This window comes from Gopherus flavomarginatus, chromosome 3, assembly GCF_025201925.1.
Source record: "Gopherus flavomarginatus isolate rGopFla2 chromosome 3, rGopFla2.mat.asm, whole genome shotgun sequence".
In the NCBI taxonomy this organism is placed as follows: Eukaryota; Metazoa; Chordata; order Testudines; family Testudinidae; genus Gopherus; species Gopherus flavomarginatus.
This window is the reverse complement of record NC_066619.1, coordinates 134,453,290-134,475,095: the sequence shown is the minus strand read 5'-3', so window position 1 is coordinate 134,475,095 and position 21,806 is coordinate 134,453,290.

The following is a 21,806-nucleotide window of genomic DNA, read 5'->3' as shown; positions in this document are numbered from 1 at the left end:
GGGCTGGGTGCTAGCCTGGGGCTTGGTAGAGTTGAGTTTGGTTTCCTACCCAGCCATAGGCTTCTCATGTGACATTGGGCAAATCACTTAGTCTGTCTTTGTCTCTCTCATCTATGCAATAGAAGTAATAGCAGGGGTGTTGAGGATAAACTCACTGAAGATTGGGAGCTGTGGGGATAGTACAGAAAGGGGGCCATAGAAGTATCTAAGACAGATAACAGTCAGCTGCATACAGATACTTGGACCTATGTGCTGGTAATAAACTGCTTGTCAAATGTAGGGAGGTCAGAAAGACCATGATTGAGTTGGATTGAACAGCTGATTCGCAAATCTGCTTTCCAGCCCTGCTACAATTTAAAACTGACAAGCTCCGCCAAACCCCCCTTCATGTTCACACAACAACTTTCCTCCCTCCCTCCACCACTTCAACTCATTTCCCAACTTACAAACAATTAGTACTGGTTGTTAATTATAATGTGGGGCCTGAGACCTTAGGGGACTTGTTTGTCTGAGACTCCCCAGTCGTGCAGAACGGTGGGCTGCTCATTCAGACTGTGCCTCCACAGGGCAAATGGATTTGATTCAGCCTGAAATGAGACAGGAACTGAGCACATACTATAAGTAGCATATGACGATAACAAGCAGCCATGGGTATTCTCCTCAGCCCAACTCTGGGTCATTTGCTTGTTATTACTCTGGTTAAAGCAGCACCCACAGCACAAGAATGTTACAATCCTGTGATAATGACACTGAAAACGGACTAGCTCGTGGCCCAGCCCACTAGCTGGCAGGGAGCATTAGACAGTGGAGTGGAGCTGTTTGCAACTAACCAGCTGGGGGTCTGTGACAAAAAGCTCTAGCTAGGGGACAAATCAGGCTGGTACTGGTGGGGGAGGGGAGTGCAGGGCCCTCCTTCCCCCTGCCCATCAGTGCACCCTCAGACAACTGACAGAGCTGCCAGAGCTCCACAGTGGGGAAAGCTGGCAGTGTTGATAGGCTGGGTCCCACATCCCTAACTGGGCACCAGCGAGTGCTGGCAAGAGCACAGGGTTGTGGTGTTGGACAGGGTAGCCCTGCTGTGGCTGAGCATGCGACTCCAGTTCCTGGCTGAGGCCGACGCCTTGTGCTGGCATAATGACCCCCGTCACCTGGGTGCCACAGGTATTCATGGCATTCTGTCAGCCCCCCACTGGATCTCGGGGCATTGCCCTCCCCTCCAGCCCATCCACCCCCCCCCACTGGCTCTCGGGGCATTTCCCCCACCCTCAAGCCCATTCGCCCCCCACTGGCTCGCCAAGCTATATTTTAGCCTGAGGCAGAAAAAGTTACCACCTCTGGGTCACTCTCACCAGCCCGGGTCACTCTCACCAGTCCGAAGAACAAATCTGGAGGTGGTCCTGTGATGCTGGGCAAGTCATTTACTCTCCCTCAGCCTTAGTTTCTGCATCTATAAAATGAGGAGGATAATTTGCACTTTAACAGCAATTTCCCTCTGAGGATCTCAAGACCCTTTTGACACGTTGCATTTAGCTTCACAGCACCCATGTTAGGAAGTAGGTGACTCATCTCCCAGATGGAGTAACTGCGAGCCATAGAGATGGAGCTGGTCAGCAAACTGAGGAGAACATACACCAAAACATTCATAACATTGTATTCCTCGTTTTGGTTAAAATTGAAACATTGAAAAATCTCATCTGAAAGTCAAATCGTGAGGAAGTTTGGCCGGGTCTAACTGCAACATTCATGGCCAAAGCTCGTTCCAGTGACTGGAACACACCTTAGCTGAACTGCCCAAGGCTTCACAATGAGTCACATACAAAGCAAGGAGGGTGGCCCACTTCCAGCCCTATATTCTAGTCACTGCCCCATGTTGTGGTCCTGTTTTAACACAAGCAGATTAGCAATCAGGCTCCAGATTCCACTCTCCAGATAGAAGGACAATGGGATTCCTCTTCTTAACTCAGGAAATTGCTGTGCTAATTCTTCAGATCAGAATGGATTAGGTCTATGTCTTAGCTGGTGGGGGCTTAACCAAGTTGGACCTCTGAATCTTTTCAGCTTCCTCCATCACTAGGTAGTATGCATCTGTCTGGCTGCTAGGCCAGCCATCGATTTTAACTGGTTGTTAATAAAACACCAGGAGCACACAAATGGCGGTAGAAGAGGAGATAAAGGGCTAACTGTAGTGGTGTGCACCACAGATACCTGTTACCTTTTCATCTGAGCTACAGCTTCTGCCCAGAACATAGAGAAAAGTCGGGGGAAACAAGCTAGACTTACATTATGGAGGAAACATAGTTAACTCCTTTTTATGAGGTTCTGGAGAGCCCCTGCAAACAGATGGAAACTAGCTCCCTGAAGATACCATATAATCACTGCCCCCTCCTCCAACTGTATTGCAGATCCCTTCTTTCCCAGAGTAGCCAGTGCACCAAAGTTTTCATTGTAGTTTTGTTCTTTTGCAGTCCAAATACCTCACCAAAGGCTTCCAGGCTGGAGCCTTATTCAGCCAATCCATTCGACTCTCTTCCCTGCTTGTCTGTCTTGTTTGTTTCCATTCGTTTGTATGGAATTCATCCCCCAGACAAAGTATTAGCATGTTTTGTAATATGTGCCTGTGATGCAACTGCCAAGAAAAGCACATTGTCTGCTATTTATGCAACATGTTTACCTTCAGTAACATTGTTGTACCTTGTTTGATTTTATTCAGAATGGGAGAGGAGGAGGAGGAGATGCTCAGTAACAAAATCAAAGGAAAAGCTGAATCTGAGAACTGCAGATATGTTTTTGAGGGCAGAGTGGTTAAATGACTAAGCTGCTAGCTTGGCTGTCAGGAGAACTGAGCAATCCCAGCTCTGCTACTGACCTGTTGTGTTTGTATAGCTCCAAGCCCACTGGAGCCCTGATCTCAGGTTTCAACAAAAATGGGAAAGCTACTGTTTCAATTGCTGAGTTTTATTTTACGAGATGTCAAAAGCAAATTTTCAGCCTTTGGCTTCAAGTCATAAAGCATTCCTGTTGAGGGAAGCAATTAAACATGTTTCCTTTCCTGAATCGCAGTCAGCGTCAGAAAAGCTGGTAAAATGGGGATATTAGCATGGCCGTCTCTCACGGGTGGGGGTGTCAGCAGGGGTGAAAGCAATATAAAATTCTTTCCAGTATGGGCGGGGCCTCGGGTGGTAAGGGCGGGACTGGGGGGTCATGCTGCCTGGCCCACACTGCCCAGGGCTCCGGCGGCAATTAAAAAAGGCCTGTGACTCCAGCCTCTGCTAGTGTCCCTAGCCTCTGTTTGTCAGAGGATGGAGATGGATGGCAGGAGAGAGATCACTTGATCGTTACCCATTAGGTTCACTCCCTCTGGGGCACCTGGCATTGGCCACTGTGGGTAGACAGGATACTGGGCTGGATGGACCTTTGGTCTGACCCAGTATGGTCGTTCTTATGCCCTTTTAAATCCTCCGCCCTGGGGCAGTTGCTCCTTTTGCCCCTGACATTCCGGGAATGGAAAAGGGGCAATGATGTTAAAAACAGCCAGCTGGTTGGTGGCACCGTGCAGCATGGCTGGCAGGATCCCTGCTAGCCTCCATGCCACGCAGCTCCCAGGAAGCAGCTGGCATGTCTTCCCTCTAGCTCCTATGCATAGGGGCAGCCAGGGGGCTCCACTCGCTGCTCCTTCCCCAAGCACCGCCCCTGCAGCTCCCATTGGCTGAGAACTTCAAGTAAGGCAGAGGTAACCCAGAATACATCGATGCAGCTCTGAGTCCAGGGAAGCCCTGGAGTGGAGGAATTCTGGAGACAGCAGCTGGTTCAACAAAATCAGCTGCCAGGCTTGCTGAGACTGCAGTAGACACAAGCAAAAGGGTGTGTCTACACTACCCACCAAATCAGCAGGTAGTGATCGATCTATTGGGGATCGATTTATCACATCTAGTGTAGATGTGATAAAATTGATCGCTCTGCCGTTGACTCCAGAACTCCACTGCAATGAGAAGCAGAAGTGGAGTCAACAGGGAAGCGGCAGCAGTCGACTCACTGCTGTCCTCACGGCCAGGTAAATCGACCTAAGATATGCTGACTTCAGCCACGTTGCGTATCTTAGGTCGACCCCCACCCCACTCAGTGTAGACCTAGCCAAAGCAAGGTACAGAAAGTTTGAGGAGAATCTGGAGTGTACTTAGCCAAATATTAATGATAGTTTGGTTCGTTGTCTGGGCTAAGGTCCATGCCCTGTTCCTATCATATTAACACTCACCCACCATGGCTTCAACTGTAATAGCCAACATTGAGCAAATGGTGGGGAAAAATGTAGAAGACGATTCATTCAAATTCAAATGTCAGTTTCAAGCTAAGGTTGTGATTTTTGAAGTACACCTCTACCTCGATATAACGCTGTCCTTGGGACCTTGTTATAGGTGAAACCGTGTTGTATTGAACTTGCTTTGATCCACCGGAGTGCACAGCCCTGCCCCCCTGGTAGAGCCAGTGCAAGAATGGTTTGCGCCTTAGGTGAAACTTCCACCTTGCACCCTCCCCTGTCCCCGAGCCCCCACCTTGAGGTGCCCCCCCTCCCCCCACTGCAGCTCCCCCCTCCGTCCTGAGGCACCTCCCCCCACCCCAGCTCACCCCTGCTCCACCTTCATCCCAAGCATACTGTCGCTGCTTCACTTCTCCCGCCTCCCAGGCTTGTGGCACCAATCAGCTTAGGCACCACAAGCCTGGGAGGTGAGAGAAGTGAAGCAGCGATGGCGTGCTTGGGAAGGAGGTGGGACAGGGGTGAGCTGGGGCGGGGAGTTCCCCTGCGTGCCACCCCACCCTTTACTTGCTGCAGGTGGCCCTTCCTGCACCTCCCTGCCCCAGCTCCTTCCGCCTAAATACTGGCAGCGACCGGGACAGCCAAAGTTCCAGCTGCCGTGGTCGCTGCCAAAGAAAATGGCGCCCCCCAAATCCTAACGCCCTAGGTAACTGCCTAGGTTGCCTAAATGGTTGCACCAGCCCTGCCCCCTGGAGCACTGCTTTACCACATTATATCTGAATTTGTGTTATACTGGGTGACGTTATATCGAGGTAGCAGTGTATTGGTTTTCCTGAGAATCTTACTGAAATGGGGCCCCAAACAATGCTAGTACAAGTGGTCCCATTGAATATAGAAGGTTCATAAATGAATCAGATGTTTTAACACGTGGTTAATCAATTGTTAGAGTCCAGCAAATCAAGAGGTTGCTTATAGTCATGGTTTGTAACCATCTGTAATACCATTGTTGATGTGCTTATATCAATCTATAAGAGATGCTATTCAGTCTGTAACATGCTTATAACATTTGGTCATCGCTTATTAACCATTTTGACTAGAACTTTAATATAAAGTGGGACCATACAAACCCTGGCAAAACATGAATTTAAATTTGACTATGTGCTGAAAGTGAGGTTTGAATTATATATCCAACTGTGCAATTTCCAGTTCACAGATTGCTCTTTGTTGGGTGTTTACATAAACCCAACAAGGAACAGCTACCATGTGACTGGCATAATTAGCCCACATAGTACAAATTACAAATATCCACAAGGAACTGTTCACAAATGAGCTGCAGACCACGTGTTATTCACTGAAGAACTCTGTGAATGATTTTGAATGATGAGTACATCTGGGATTCTCAATCTGTTTGCAAACAATTTGTGAACAGGGGAAAAATGGTGGAATTCATCCAATAAATTACTGCATGTAAAATATTCTTACAGTTCTAGCAGTAACCTTGGCAGATGAAAGTTGCAATGCTACAAATCACTTAGACCCTGATCATGCAAACATTTATGCATGCACTTAGTCAATGGAACTGTTCACATAAAGTTATGACATGCCTAAGTGTGTGTTTGCAGGATCAGGACCTTAAGATTGATTGATACCAATGACAATCCTCCTATTCACTTCATTGGATGCAGGACAGAGACCTTGGAAAATAGTTCTTACCATCCTAGTTACCTTTTATCTTCCTTCTCAGGCATGCTTCCTCTAAATACAATGCCAGTGCTTACTTCACCTTTCAATATCTGCTTTCTTTTAGGAAGCAACTACTATTTTTCTCATTGCCATAGAGAGAACTGAATCTTCACAGCTAATATTGGAAACACATCCCTCTCTCTGGGGTTTTCTTCAGACCCAAGAATCTTGTAAGGTAGAGAAGAGAATTGTAATGGTCCACAGGATGATTCGGTTTGATCCCAGGATTATTTTGATATTAAAGGACCTTGACAATCTGACTATATTTCACCAAGAGAATACCATTGCCTCTTAGAACTCACTCAGTAAAGTAGCTCACTGGTGTGTACGTAGGAGTTTTGCATTAGCAAATAGAGATCTAGGTTCAAATTGCAGTTGCCTATTCCCTGGGCATGCAATGGATGGGAGTTCTAGGAAAGTAGCCCCCTAAAAAAGGGCTTATATAGAATTTTCATCACATAGCATCTTAAAGTGCTTTACAGACTTAACAAGATGATCTGCAAACAATCTACAAGGATCATAGGTTGAACTCACCTACCTACTGCTGCAAAAAGTGTTAGGGGATCTTTAAGGAGTCAGAACTAGGGCTGAGCTAAGGTATTGGCACTAAAGGCCCATACCTGGGTCTCTATTCCCTGCAGTCATGTGACTACAACATAATCTCTGCTTTCATTTTGCAGAAGAAAAGAAAAGTACGTTTCTGGCTCTTGCTGTTACAAAGAAAAGCTTGAAAACATACCTGAATATAGCCAGCACAGCATTATCTGCCTGCATCTCCAGAGAGCATAGAACAATAGCTCTGACGGCTCCATGTATCTCCACAGAGCTTTAAGTTCTATACCCGCTGCTCTGGAGGCTGCTGCCAACACATGCCAGCAGCAGACTCTGTGTGTGACTGGGCCCACTCACCCATCAAATACACCCTGGCTTCTGGGGTGGGTACTAGCACTCCCTGCTGATATTTTTGCCTCTCTGGAGGAAAGGGGGGCACCCTGCTACTGTTCTTGGGTCTGAGAAGAGGTGCCCATGCCACTGCTCCATGTCACTGCCACTCCAAGTGGAAGGTGGGGCCCAACATGGAAGCAAGCTGCTGGTGTGGCACCACAGGATGCCCCACAAGGCATCAGATTAGCTAAATGTGGAGCTATTTAAAACAAATAAAAGGAAGCTCTTCTTCTCACAGTGCACAGTCAACCTGTGGAACTCCTTACCTGAGGAGGTTGTGAAGGCTAGGACAATAATAGGGTTTAAAAGAGAACTAAATACATTTATGGAGGTTAAGTCTATTAATGGCTGTTAGCCAGGATGGGTAAGGAGTGATGTCCCTAGCCTCTGTTTGTCACAGAGTGGAGATGGATGGCAAGAGAGATCACTTGATCATTACCTGTTAGGTTCACTCCATCTGGGGCACCTGGCATTGGCCACTGTCGGTAGACAGGATACTAGGCTGGATGGACCTTTGGTCTGACCCAGTTTGGCCATTCTTATGTATTTGAAACCATGGTTTGACCATCTATCTGAATGGCAGCACCCTACCCCTTTGCCCCATACTTGGGGGTGGTACAGCCCTGACTCAGAAGGAGTCCACTGTGTCAGTTCCACCATATGGTGCAACATCTTTGTTCCTCAGAAACCACCTTTGCAAATACTTTCCCAGCCAGACCCCAGATCAAGGTTCATCTACCAACAAGAGATGAGGGGTTACACCTTGTGTTGCTCCACAGCAGCGCTTTCCAACCCTGCATGGAGCTCTGAAGGGAATTATGTTCATGTTTCCCAGTTAGAGCACAGAATAGAGTGGAGAGAATGGGGTCTTAATGGCTAAGGGAAAGGTCTTCATGAAGGCAGTGGTTCCACCCAGGCCACAGATTTCTTGGCCCAAACTATTCATCTCATGGTGAAGGGGATTCTATAGGAAGATGGGAGGGTTCTTTGAATGACAGAGCCCCAAGGCAAACAATGGATGGGTGGGATTTCAAGGCACATAGCACTAGATGAGAGGAAGGAGGATAGGGCCTTTATTAAAAGACTTGACACAACAGTGTCTTTCTCTCTGCTGAAGTTGTATATAAATCTCACCCTCGCCCCTGGAAAACATCCAACTGCTCCACCTGATCTGGCACAATCAAGGAACTATGATGTGATTGGAATAACAGAGACTTGGTGGGATAACTCACATGACTGGACCACTGTCATGGATGGGTATAAACTGCTCAGGAAGGACAGGCAGGGGAGGAAAGGTGGAGGAGTTGAACTGTACATAAGAGAGCAGCCTGACTGCTCAGAGCTCCAATAGGAACCTGGAGAAAAGCCTGTTGAGAGTCTTTGGGTTAAGTTTAGAAGCGAGAGCAACAAGGGTGATGTAATGGTTGGTATGTGCTACAGACCACCAGACCAGGGGGATGAGGTGGATGCCGCTTTCTTTGGACAACAAACAGAAGTTTTCAGATCACAGGCCCTGGTTCTAATGGGGGACATCAATCACCCTGACATCTGCTGGGAGAGCAATGCAGCAGTGCACAGACAATCCAGGAAGTTTTTGGAGAGTGTTGGGAACAACTTCCTGGTGCAAGTGCTGGAAGAACCAACCAGGGGCCATGCTCCTCTTGACCTGCTGCTCACAAACAGGGAAGAATTGGTAGGGAAAGTAGAAGTGGGTGGCAACCTAGGCAGCAGTGACCATGAGATAATCGAGTTCGGGATCCGGACAAAAAGAAGAAAAGAGAGTAGCAAAATACGGACCCTGGACTTCAGAAAAGCAAATTTTGACTCTCTTAGGGTCCTGATGGGCAGGATCCCCTGGGAGGCTAATATGAGGGGGCAAGGAGTCCAGGAGAACTAGCTCTATTTTAAAAAAAGCCTTATTGAGGGCACAGGAACAAACCATCCCAATGTGCAGAAAGAATAGCAAATATGGCAGGTGACCAGCTTGGCTTAACCATGAAATCTTTGGTGAGCTTAAACTGAAAAAGGAAGCTTACAAGAAGTGGAAATTTGGACAGTTGACTAGGGAGGAGTATAAAAAATATTGCTAGAGCATGCAGGGGTATAATTAGGAAGGCCAGGGCACAATAGGAGTTGCAGCTAGCAAGTGATGTGAAGGGTAGCAAGAAGGGTTTCTACAGGTATGTTAGCAACAAGAAGAAGGTCAGGGAAAGTGTGGGACTCTTACTAAATGGGGGAGGCAACCTAGTGACAGAGGATGTGGAAAAAGCTGAAGTACTCGGTGCTTTTTTTTTTGCTTCAGTCTTCACAGACAAGGTCAGCTCCCAGACTGCTGCACTGGGAGCACAGTATGGGGAGGAGGTGACCAGCCCTCAGTGGTGAAAGGCCAGGTTAAGGACTAGTTAGAAAAGCTGGGCATGCACAAGTCTATGGGTCCAGAACTAATGCATTCGAGGGTGCTGAGGGAATTGGCTGATGTGATTGCAGAGCCATTGGCCATTATCTGAAAATTCTTGGCAATCAGAAAAGGTCCCGTATGATTGGAAAAAGGCAAATATAGTGCCCATATTTAAAAAAGAGGAGAAAGAGAACCCAAGGAACTACAGACCGGTCAGTCTCACTTCAGTCCCCAGCAAAATCATGGAGCAGGTTCTCAAGGAATCCATTCTGAAGCACTTGGAGAAGAGAGAGGTTATCAGGAACAGTCAACATGGATTCATCAAGGGCAAGTCATGCCTGGCCTACCTGATTGCCCTCTGTGATGAGATAACTGGCTCTGTGGATATGGGGAAAAGCGGTGGATGTGATATATCTTGACTTTAGCAAAGCTTTTGATGCAGTTTCCCACAGTATTCTTGCCAGCAAGTTAAAGTATGGATTGGATGAATGGACTGTAAGGTGGATAGAAAGCTGGCTAGATTGTCAGGCTCAACTGGTAGTGATCAACGGCTCCATGTCTAGTTGGCAGCTGGTTTCAAGCAGAGTACCCCATGGGTCAGTCCTGGGGCCGGTTTTGTTCAACATCTTTATTAATGATCTGGATGATGGGATTAATTGCACCCTCAGCAAATTCGCAGATGACACTAAACTGGGAGGAGAGGTAGATATGCTGGAGGGTAGGGATAGGGTCCAGCATGACCTCTACAAATTGGAGGATTGGGCCAAAAGAAATCTGATGAGGGTCAACAAGGACAAGTGCAGAGTTCTGCACTTAGGACAGAAGAATCCCGTGCACTGCTACAGACTAGAGACCGACTGGCTAAGCAGCAGTTCTGCAGAAAAGCTCTTGGGGATTATAGCAGACGAGAAGCTGGATACGAGTCAATGTGCCCTCGTTGCCAAGAAGGCAAAGAGCATATTGGGCTGTATTAGTAGGAGCATTGCCAGCAGATCAAGGGAACTGATTATTCCCCTCTATTCGGCGCTGGTGAGGCCACACCTGGAATATTGCATCCAGTTTTGGTCCCCCCACTACAGAAGGGATGTGGACAAATTGGAGAGAGTCCAGTGGAGGGCAACAAAAATGATTAGGGTGCTGGGGCATATGACTTACGAGGAGAGGCTGAGGGAATTGGGGTTATTTAGTCTGCAGAAGAGAAGAATGAGGGCAGATTTGATAGCAGCCTTCAACTACCTGAAAGAAGAGTTCCAAAGAGGATGGAGCTCGGCTGTTCTCAGTGGTGGTAGATGACAGAACAAGAAGCAATGGTCTCAAATTGCAGTGGGGAGGTCGAGGCTGGATATTAGGAAACACTATTTCACTAGGAGGGTGGTGAAGCACTGGAATGGGTTACCTAGGGAGGTGGTGGAATCTCCTTCCTTAGAGGTTTTTAAGGTCAGGTTTGACAAAGCCCTGGCTGGGATGATTTAGTTGGGGATTGGTCCTGCTTTCAGCAGGGAGTTACACTAGATGACCTCATGAGGTCTCTTCCAACCTTAATATTCGATGATCTCTTATCGTTGTAGGGTCAGGTTTCATTTGGAACTGCAGTGCTCCGCTTGCCAATGATTCAAATACTGGGCCTTTATTTCTACAAATGCAGCATAGGCCGATCCAAAGCCCCATAGAAGTCCAGAGAAAGCTTCCCATTGATCTCCATGGGCTTTGGATCAGTTCTGGTGGGAGTAGCTCCCACTGAAGTCTGTCGGTGCTGCTCATGAGCAGTGATCATGGATCGGAGAACCCTGGAGAAGGAGCTCATGTGAATTTTCTTCCTTTCATTGGCTAGGCTCTCATCTGGTTCCTTTTGGGGGAGTTAATATGGGTACCTCAACCAGGCATGATACAGCCCCTCCACCCTGTCTTCTCAGAGTCCTCCATTCAAAGGAATAGCAGTGTCAGAAACATGAGAGAGGTGTGATTTCATGGGACTGTGATTCAAGAACAGGGTGAGGGGGTAAGAACCTGTAACTTACAGGAAGTGAGAAGAACTTACCCTTTGCATTTTAAACATATAGGGCCATATCCTCAGCTGGTGTAGATCATGGTAATCATGGAGCTTCACTGATTTACACAAGCTGAGGATCTGGCACATATACAGTATTGGTTCACAATGGAGGTAGAACATGCAGCTAGGTGAGGTGAGGGAAAAGAGTATTCTTAAAATATATTTAATCAAATAAAGACCCAAAACAGGAGAAAATAATTCTTCATGCCCTGCTGCAAGCATCTCTCCAAGAGGAAATGATTCTTTGAGAATATTTATAACTTTGTTTGCAGAATCACAATTTATAATAAGAGATTACCAATCTCCTAGAACTGGAAGGGACCTTGAAAGGTCATTAAGTCCAGCCCCCTGCCTTCACTAGCAGGGCCAAGTACTGATTTTTGCCTCTGATCCCTAAGTGGCATCCTCAAGGATTGAACTCACATCCCCAGATTTAGCAGGCTGATGCTCAAATCACTGAGCTATTCCTCCCCCTCCTCCCCATTTAAATGATATGGAGAAAAATAATAGTGCATGAATAGCCTCATGTAACGACAGAGTTTGCTTGCTGCTTACTAGGTTGACTAGTATCTGATCCTTATCATTGTTAAAAGCTGGTATTGCCAGGGCCTTGTTGTTATGCTAGCAGCTGTGACTGGCTGCAGGCAGCAGAAAACAGCCAGTAAGTGAGAGAATAAAAATGGCTTCAAGTCTCTGAGCAAGGGATAAGTTTGTCCTCTAGTCTAGCTGTGGTGAGTGAGTCAGTTATCTGGTAACAGTATCAAGTTGTGAAACACCCGCAGCTGTTCCTGCAGATGGGCTGATATCTAACCAAGTCACAAGTTTCATTTCCATTGCCCAAAATTAGCACTTTTCTTCTAAACTAGGGTCCTCTCTCTCAACGGCTAAAGCTTCCTCAGCTTCATCAGGCTGTCCAAAGGAGTGCGTGTCATTCACTGAATTCTCACGGTCAGGCGGCTGCCCACAGGGGGCTGGGATTGAGGAGATGGGTTTCAATTTCTGAAACCGGGACAGATTCTCCCCTGCATCTGAGCTCTGCTCAGCACAGCAAAGAGGGAGGGCCAGGGTCAGCAAAGAGCTGATTACAACTCCTGGATACTGGGAATTGGTCTATGCCAGCTCCAGCATTAGTTGCTTACGCTACTGGAATATGGTCTGTATGAGCCTTTCTGTTAATGGAGGGTCAGCAGAGCAGAGCTTCTTCATAACTCCTTCTTGCCTTCGGCATGCCCCTTCCTCCTGCTGAAATCAGTCTTTCCATTGATTTCAATGGTCTGTGGATTGGTCCCTTCATCCCTGTGGGCCTGATTCACCATTGCCTCACTCAACTGTCATAGTAATTTAACTTCAGTGAAATCAGTGCTTTCTATTACTGACAGGGAAAGCGGAAGGATGGTTCAGTTGTGAGACTGCTAATTTGGAAGAGATGGGTTCAATTCCCTACTCTGCTACATGCTTGCTGACTACACCTGGATGAACACTCCCATCAGTGTACAGGGAGTGGCTGTGTTTTGTGCAGGTCCTTATTCAGTAAGTGGTCTCTGAGCACATCCACAGAATTGGGTCCCCAGAGGCAAAACAGGCAGGGGAATGCCTGCCTGGATTATATTGAGCGCTTAGTCATGAACTAGGCATCAGGACTTGGACAGTTTTGCATATGTACACTCAGGGCTGGCCTACACTAGGGGAGGGGATTGATCTAAGATACTTCGACTTCAGCTATGCTATTCACGTAGCTGAAGTTGCGTATCTTAGATCGAGTTACCTACCATCCTCATGGAGCAGGATCGACGTCCCCGGCTCCCCCTGTCGACTCCACTACCGCCATTCGTGTTGGTGGAGTTCTGGAGTCGACAGGAGCACGTTTGGGGATCAATATATCGCGTCTCATCTAGATGCGATATCGATCCCTGAGAAATTGATTGCTACCCGCCGATACGGCAGGTAGTGGAGACGTACCCTGATAGTATTGTAGGCACTTTGAGGACATTACCAGTGAAAATTTAGGCACCTACAGGGTTAGGCAGCATGTGAGCAGAGGTTTTGAGGATCTAAATTTTGAATTGCGGTGCCTAAAGTCTTTGTGTATCTAACCCTTAATCTCTCTGTCTCATTTCCCTATCTGTAAAATGGGGATAATAACATTTGCCTACCTCCCACGGGTCTTGTAAGAACATATACATTAAAGATTGTGATACTACAGTAATGGGGGCCATATAAGTGTAACTCTTCTGCCAGGCAGAACCAGCAGCAACCAGGGCTAGGTTCAATATCTAGGGGCTCCTTTCCATTGATACAACACAGAACTGGCATGAGCCCCTACCCAGTGACCTCGGGAAATTTACAAACCACCCCTAGGCGCCTCTGAGAGGCAATACTTCCCCTCTCGTAAGCACAAAGTCTGTGCATAAAAAAGAAACTTAATAAAAGGAGAGAAGTAACCTAGTGTTAATTTGGGAAAACACCTCAAACAGAGTTCACAAACATAAATGATGAGTAAAAGATCCACCCCCAAGTAAGTTGGATACAGTCCTTTTTCCATCAGGTTCTTAAATCCAGCAACCCAAAAGTCCCTTTAACGGGCCTGTCCCTTCTCTGCACCCCACTCTCAGTTGCTGTCCTTGGTCAGTACAGACCCAGAGTTCAGAGATTCAGCTGCAGAGTTCACCTCCCCCCTGGGTGGAGGTAAGGAGGCACCTTAATCACTCTGCTGCTCGGGCACTCGATCGCCACCCCTCCCCGCCAGCTGCCCTGCTGTCCTCTCACTGTGCCTCTCTGCCAGCCACCCACTCAATCTGCTTACCACCTCACCAGCCACTCGTTCGCTAGCCGACCATCAGTTACTTTCTACTGCCACCCAGCTGTGAGCTCCACACATCAGTGTCTCAGTGATTTTCAGTTGTTTGCAGGTTGGGCACAGACACTGCCCCATCTGAAGTAATTTCAGCTCTTAGTGATTGAGCATTTAAAATAACAGAAGAGGCTCCTAATAAAGCCTATTTAGCTCTTTCTTTTTCCTAGCTAGGATACCTATCCTCACCCTTTTACCATTCATGGGGCTCTGGCATTCGAGCCCCTGGCTTAATAAGGTCCTTTCAGCTGAGGGTGACCCCCATCATTTGGGACAGGTTAAGTACACTTCTGCTCCCTTTCATTCACAATAATAACATTGCTAACAGCATTTCTCTACCTCTGCATTCATTAAAAAGGTGATTTGTAACCCAACACCAGCCAAAGTTGATCACTTTGAGCAGCACACTGCTCTATCTGCTGGGTATCTAAGCAGAGTAGGTGTGTTTATGTAAATACAGATTGCTCTTGAAGTCTCTCCCCCTCCCAGCTAGCTGTCAGGGAAGAATTCAGCAGACCTTGCTTACATACACACTATGGTAGTAAGTTTGAAGTATTCTTAATATGTATTCAAACATTCAGGGCTCAAACTTCAGGTCTCTTGAAATCAGTGGAGCTGCGCCAATTTGTATCAGGTAAAGCTCTGGCTCCATCTGTGCATTGTCACCATACATTGTTCACTCTTCATTGTTGCATTCTCCTTCAAATGCTTTACACCTGTATGAAAGAGAGTTGCAATGGTCTTCTGTGGCCAAAACCTGCCTCTTTTTGTGCAGGCAATTCTCAATGAAATAGAAAGAGATTTGTCCATGAGTAATGGCTATGGAATCTGGCATCTGAGTTGTTTCTTCTTTCGCTGGTGTTGTGAAATCTCATTCTTGCTGTGGGTAAATATGATGATGGAAATAATGCTCCAGTGTAATGTTACCAACAGTACTTGATATTTTATTTAATATCCTGCAGATAAGCAGTTACGTGAGAACACCAGCTTTCTTTTTTCCTTTCTTTCCCCTTCTCTTTCTAATACAGTAAATCTCTAGCCCTTGTAGTTGCAGAGAAAAGCCTGAAAATGTGACCTGAGGGTACCAAAAGCTCCAAAAGCAGAAGGCAAATACACAGAACCACCAATATATTTATTTTATGAAATCTCATTTTTAAAATGATTTCATGACTCATGATTTTTGAACATTTGGGCTTGGCAATACTGCAGGGTTAGCCTGTGTGGCTAGCAGGGGCAGCTCCAGGCACCAGCACGCCAAGCCACGTGCCCTGGGCGGCAAGGCATGGGGGGTGCTATGCCGATCGCCGCAAGGGCGTCAGGCAGGATGGCTTCGGCAGCATGCCTGCAGAGGGTCCACTGGTCCCTCGGCTTTTATGGATGTCCCGCAGGCTGCCACCAAATCCGAGGGACTAGGGACCTCTCGCAGGCAAGCCGTTGAAGGCAGCCTGCCTGCCATGCTTGGGGTGGCAAAATGCCTAGAGCTGCCCCTGGTGGCTAGGGAAGCATGCAGAGTCTGGCTCACTGAAAGGTCAAATCAGACCGCTGATTATTTTTTAAGGCTTGATGATATCTGAAGGTGCTGATAATAACTATTAACCTGCTTGCTCTTCTGAACTGAATAATTTATCTTTTTAATATAAAAGGCTGTTCTGAAGGAACATCTCATTCTGAGTTCTAAGGATGTTCCATGTTTGGTCCCCAAGTGCCATTCTGGCAAATTTCCATTTGAGGGAGTATTGCAGTGCCATTTCTTAACTACACTGTCACTTTCTAAACTCATGCCCAGACTGTCCTCTCTTATGGCAATGCAACCCTTCACTAAAAGCAGAATTTGGCCCAGTGGGCCAGATGCTCAGCTGGTGTAAACAGGCTTTGCTCCATGTGAAACTAAGTTGCAGCAGCTGGGAATGAACTGCACTTTGTGAAGATGTAATGATTTAAACATGTAACACTGATGTAGTAGGTACATCAGTGATTTAGGTAAAGGCATACAGAGCACACTTATAAAGTTTGTGGACAATACCAAGCTGGGAGGGGTTGCAAAAGCTTTGGCGGATAGGATTAAAATTCAAAATGATGTGGACAAACTGGAGAAATGGTCTGAAGTAAATCAGATGGAGATTCAATAAGGACAAATGCAAAGTACTCCATGTAGGAAGGAACAATCAGTTGCACACATACAAAATGGGAAATGACTGCCTAGAAAGAAGTACTGCAGAAAGGGATCTGGGGTCATAGTGGATCACGAGCTAAATGTGAGTCAACAGTATAAGATTGTTGGCAAAAAAATCCAGCAAACATCATTCTTGGTTGTATTAGTAGGAGTGTTGGAAGCAAGATACAAGAAGTAATTTTTCTGCTCTACTCTGCACTGATTAGGCCTCAGGAAAGATGTGGACAAACTGGAGAAAGTCCACAGAAGAGCAACAAAAATGATTTAATGATCTAGAAAACATGACCTGTGAGGGAAGATTGAAAAAATTGGGTTTGTGTAATCTGGAGAAGAGCAGACAGAAGGGAATAACAGTTTTCAAGTACATAAGAGGTAGTTACAAGGAGGAGGGAGAAAAATTGTTCTCCTTAACCTCTGAGGATAGGACAAGAAGCAATGGGCTTAAATTGCAGCAAGGATGATTTAGCTGGACATTAGGAAAAACTTCCTAACTGTCAGGGTGGTTAAGCACTGGAAAAAGTTGCCTAGGGAGGTTGTGGAATCTCCATCACTGGAGATTTTTAAGAGCAGGTTAAACAAACATCTGTCAGAGATGGTCTAGATAATACTTAATCCTGCCTTGAGTGCAGGGGACTGGACTAGATGACCTCTCTAGGTCCCTTCCAGTCCTATGATTCTACTGTAATAAATGTAATATTATGTATATTTCTGTAGAGCTTAGGAGCCCTGCTCCTGGACCAGGGCGTCATTGTGTTTAGCATTGTACAAACAGAACAAAGACATTCCCTGTCCTAAAAATCAAGATCTGTGCTTAGGGAAGGGATTTGCTTGCCTAGTCTGTTATATCTCTTGATTATCATGTGGTACTGTCTCCCTCACTTCACCAATTCATTGTCAGAAGTTGGATGTAAAATGGCAACACGAGCCTCAACAGTAAACTATTTCCCAGCACCGTGGCATGGTTACCTAATTCTCTCAAGCAGTTTAGTCTGAGTCCCTCTGAACTTGAGATTGAGAGTGTTGTTTCTTTTTAAAAGACCCAGGTCTATTGTCAGTGACATGTTCCCATCGCATGAGATGCAGGCCTTCTGAAATGATATTAATCAAAATGATATTTTGCCTATCCTCAGCCAAAACATTGTTTTCCAGAGTCCCATCCCACAAGGATTCAACAGTCAATTGTGCTTCTAACACACTTTATCCTGAAGGCCCCAAATGAGCTTGGCAGGAGGTCGGATGGCCACATTCCACTCAGAGGTTCTAATGACCCAACAGGTAGAGGGCCAAGAACTCCTATACAATATTTAGAATGTCCAAAACACTAAAAGTATCTATCAACAGTTGAATTCCTAGGTTCCAAATCCCAGAGTGAGACAAGAGTCTGAGCTGTTAAATGAGAATGGGGGAGACTTTCTACCGAAATAAGCAATGACTGTCATTTAGGGAACTCAATCTGCATCAGAAAAAACCTCCTTCTCTTTGAGCTGGCTCCTAATTTTTTCCATAGTTTTGCTGTTAGACATTATTAAAATATTACTGTTCCAGGCCAAGGTGATGAAAGGTTGAGATATGAGCCAGTTCCCTGCATTACATAAACAAACCCAGCTCAGCATGAAATTGACTCTGAATTTTCCTAGTGTTCTGCATGGCCTGGTTGTGCCTTGTCCCAGCTGTACTCCAGAAGTCTCTTCCAAGTGGTCAGATGCCACCTCCAGTGGTCAGTCCTTTGGATTCACTGCTAATTTGGCATAGCAGGACTGCAGCCAGATATGTTTCCAAAACAGCCTTCCGTTCAGCGCTTTCCTAACCAGCCATGAGGAGGTTTCAATTTTAAAGTGATTTAAAAAGCAAGCCAGAAAGTGTCCATTTAAAGTGAGCTCTGATCCATTAATCAATGTCGGGGACAGTGCTGTCAGTGTGACCGGAAGGGCTGACTTAGGATAAGTTGAGATTTATATGGCACATAACAAAAGGGGAGTCTGCCGGTTTAAAAAGTCTCTTTTCCTTTGCCTTTGACAAAATCAAGACATTGTTTAGAAAGCCAGAAAGAATAGCTGTTCAAAAGGCTGAAGTCATTTCCAGAGATGCAACGTGGATAACACATGACAAAAAAGCAAGGAAAGAATCCTCTCCCTCATGGAAAACTCCAGTTGTGTGTGCAGAATCATTTGGGGCTGGATCCAAAATCCCTGGAAGACAACTGACTTCAGTGGGATTTGGATCAGGCCCTAAATAGGGTGGCATACAGTACGCTGCAATTTAATGCTTTAGAGATGGGCCACAGAACCTACCATTTAAAACTGGCCACTTGAGTTGCAGCCACAGAAATTCACATATGAATTAGATCACTGGGGCAGTCTTTGTGTAGAGATACTCACATCCTGAAAATCTCAGTTCCAGGCAACGCCATCTCTTTGGATTATACTTACAGGATGGGAGGGGGCTGTATTTTGAAGATTAGTGACTCAGGAAAGGACTTGGGGGTGATGGTGGCTAAGAGAGCGAATGCAATCCTTGGATGGTGAAGCAGGGGAATATCGAATGGAAGTAGGTAGCTGTTATCATCATTGTCTATGGCTTTAATGAGACTGTTATGCCAATACTGCGTCCAGTTCAAGGGGTTGTCTTCTGTAAAATGATGCCAAGAATGCTTCCCTAACTAGGAGTGTTATCAGCAACTTGTCTCCAGGTGGCAATTGATTTAGTGCTTAATGTAAATCAGAATTGCAGAGCTATTGCTGTGAATACATTCCAAGCATTCATTAATATTAGTAAAGTCCTTTCAGATCCTTAAATAGTAGGTGATGTTTGTAGTACAACATGATTAATAATTTATTTGCTGCTTTTGACATTTGTCCGAGTCCATTCAGCCCATGGCTTGTCTTCTGACACTGGCAGCTTATGGACTGTACACTCCTCCACTGGGTATCACGTAGCATTATTTGTACAATGCCACCTGTGCCAATGAATAATTAGAGAGATGAAACCGAGAAATCAGACCCATTTTGTTTTCCCAAATGGTTCGGAAACAGCTGGTGCATTCCAGCATAACGAGGAAATGGAGGTGAGAGGGCACAGCAGCATGGGTTTGTGGAGTAGTTTGGAGACCCACACGCTAATACCAGCTCTGGCCCTGGGTTTGCCATGTGGCTGGGCAAAGCACTTCGCTGCTCTGTGCCTGTGTTATTCCAGTTTGATGATGATACACCACAGTGGGGTGGGAAGGCTTAGTCTGTGAATGTGAGTGAAATGTTTTGGTGTCCTCTGAGGGAAGGCTCTGTAGAATCCCTCAGGGCCAGGCATGCCGGGCAGAAGGGTAAGCACAAAACTTCCCCACCACATATTCATGTGGTTGTGCAGCACAATCCCAGTGCCTGCACTCCAGAAAGAGGGTGGCAAGGAGGCAGAGACCAGGGACTGCAGCAGGGCCAGTCTGCTCCATCCAGTTAGAGCAAGCAGATTGCTCACTCTCCTCCATACTTATATAGTGGCATTAGACAAACTGTGCCTCTCTGACAAACAGACTTTCCAGTGCTTCATGCTGGGGAGGGGTGTCGCTGCACCATCCCCTACACATGGCTGCGGTGTTGCCTTCAATGGTGTTGCTTTTACATTAGAATCTCTCTCTCTCTGTGTTGTATGCCCTGTAAGGGAGTTGATAGAAAACTCTATTCCTATTGTCTACACAGTTATATTATTGCTTGTATTTGTTTCTATTTTCCACTGGGCGAGGGGGTGGGGGGGAATAAGGGAAGTTGGAACATGGCATAATGTGAGAGAGAGAGAGAGAGAGAGAGAGAGTATTTCTGTACTTCTGTTCAAAACTGCTTTCGGTTTGGCTCCAGAATCATTGCAACAGCCATTGCTTTCCACTGAATCTTTTTATTAGAGTTGTATTGATTCCGTTTGTATAATGAGTTTGTGTTTAACTCCTGGGTATTTTTATATTTTTTGTGTCTCAAAAACTTGATCTCTTCCCCACCACACACACACACACACACACACACACACACACACACACACACACACACACACACACACACACACACACACACACACACACACACTCTCTCTCTCTCTCTCTCTCTCTCTCTCTCTCTCTCTCCCTTTTTCTCTCTCACTAACATTTGTGCTTTGCTCCTCCGAAGATGAATACAGGACAACTGAGCAAAACATCTGTAGCAATGAGATCTGTCTCTGGGAACTGCCCGCAGCACGACAAGCTTGCCTTATGAAGTATTCCCATCAGACAACTTGGAATTGAGTCATGTATTTATTTGGGTGAGGAGGGATGAAATGGGAGGGCAGGGTTTGCAACTGGTATTAGTGGTAAACTCATCTTGTTTGTTTCAGGCTCTCCATGTGTTTGCAAATCATTACAGTATGTGGTTTCCAACCAAGGAGCAGAGATGGTTGAGGTGAATAAAATGCTGTCTTTTTGCACTAGATGAACTTTGCTCAGGGACTGGACCAAGCCAGGCTTTAAGCTGAGCAGGGAATATTTTTGAACTGGCTCCATTTTGTTTTCCCTCTCATGAGTCCTAATGTCTCAATGCATCTGCTCTCTCTCCAATTGATGTCAGAGCCATGGGCCAATGGCAGTTCAAAACACTAGGCTGAGCAGGCAGGAGAATGGCCCAGGGAACACATATGGAGCCCACAGAGATCCAGTCCTGTTGCTTGCTGGGGTCCTCTGCCACCAGTGCTGCTACTCCAGGGAACCCTGCCGTGCTGCTTGGGGGAAGGAGGGGAGACCTGTCGCTACTGCCCTGGGAAAGTAGAGTCTCATCTCCATTGCTGCTGCTCAAAGGGATGCCTACCCAGAGTGGAGACAAAACCACTCTCAGGGGGAGGCCAGCCCACCTTCCTGCCTCCCTGCCTGGCCAGTGCCAGCTGCGAAGGGGGGAAGGGCCAAAGCATAAGGCCAGCTTGCAGGGGGGGGGTGGAAACTGACCCCAGCCTGCTCTTACCATGAGCAAGAGCAGGAAGCCCCCAATAAGTGTCTGAGCAGCAGATCCTATTTGCAGTTTCGGCCAAACGTTATTGCTGCATCGATTGTTTGGAGTCAGAAATGAAGCCCCCATCAGTGAACTGGAAGGCAGCAGCCCCTGAGTTCTAATCTCACTCGTCATGCTATCGAGCAAGTCAGTTTATCCTGCCTCATGCTGTGCTCAAGGAGCTGGCTTCTGGCTGCACAAGCAGCAAGGTGGGATTTCACCATTCTCAAAAGGACAGGGGTCAATATCAGGTCAGCCCAATCCCCAAGTACACATGGGCAGCAAAGTATCGCTCCCAGCCATAAGCACTAACCAGAGACACATGCTGCTCCTGTGTAAGTAGACAGCAAAGTGCACCCACTGCCCCTCCAAAGAAATCCTGTCCCTGCATGCAGAG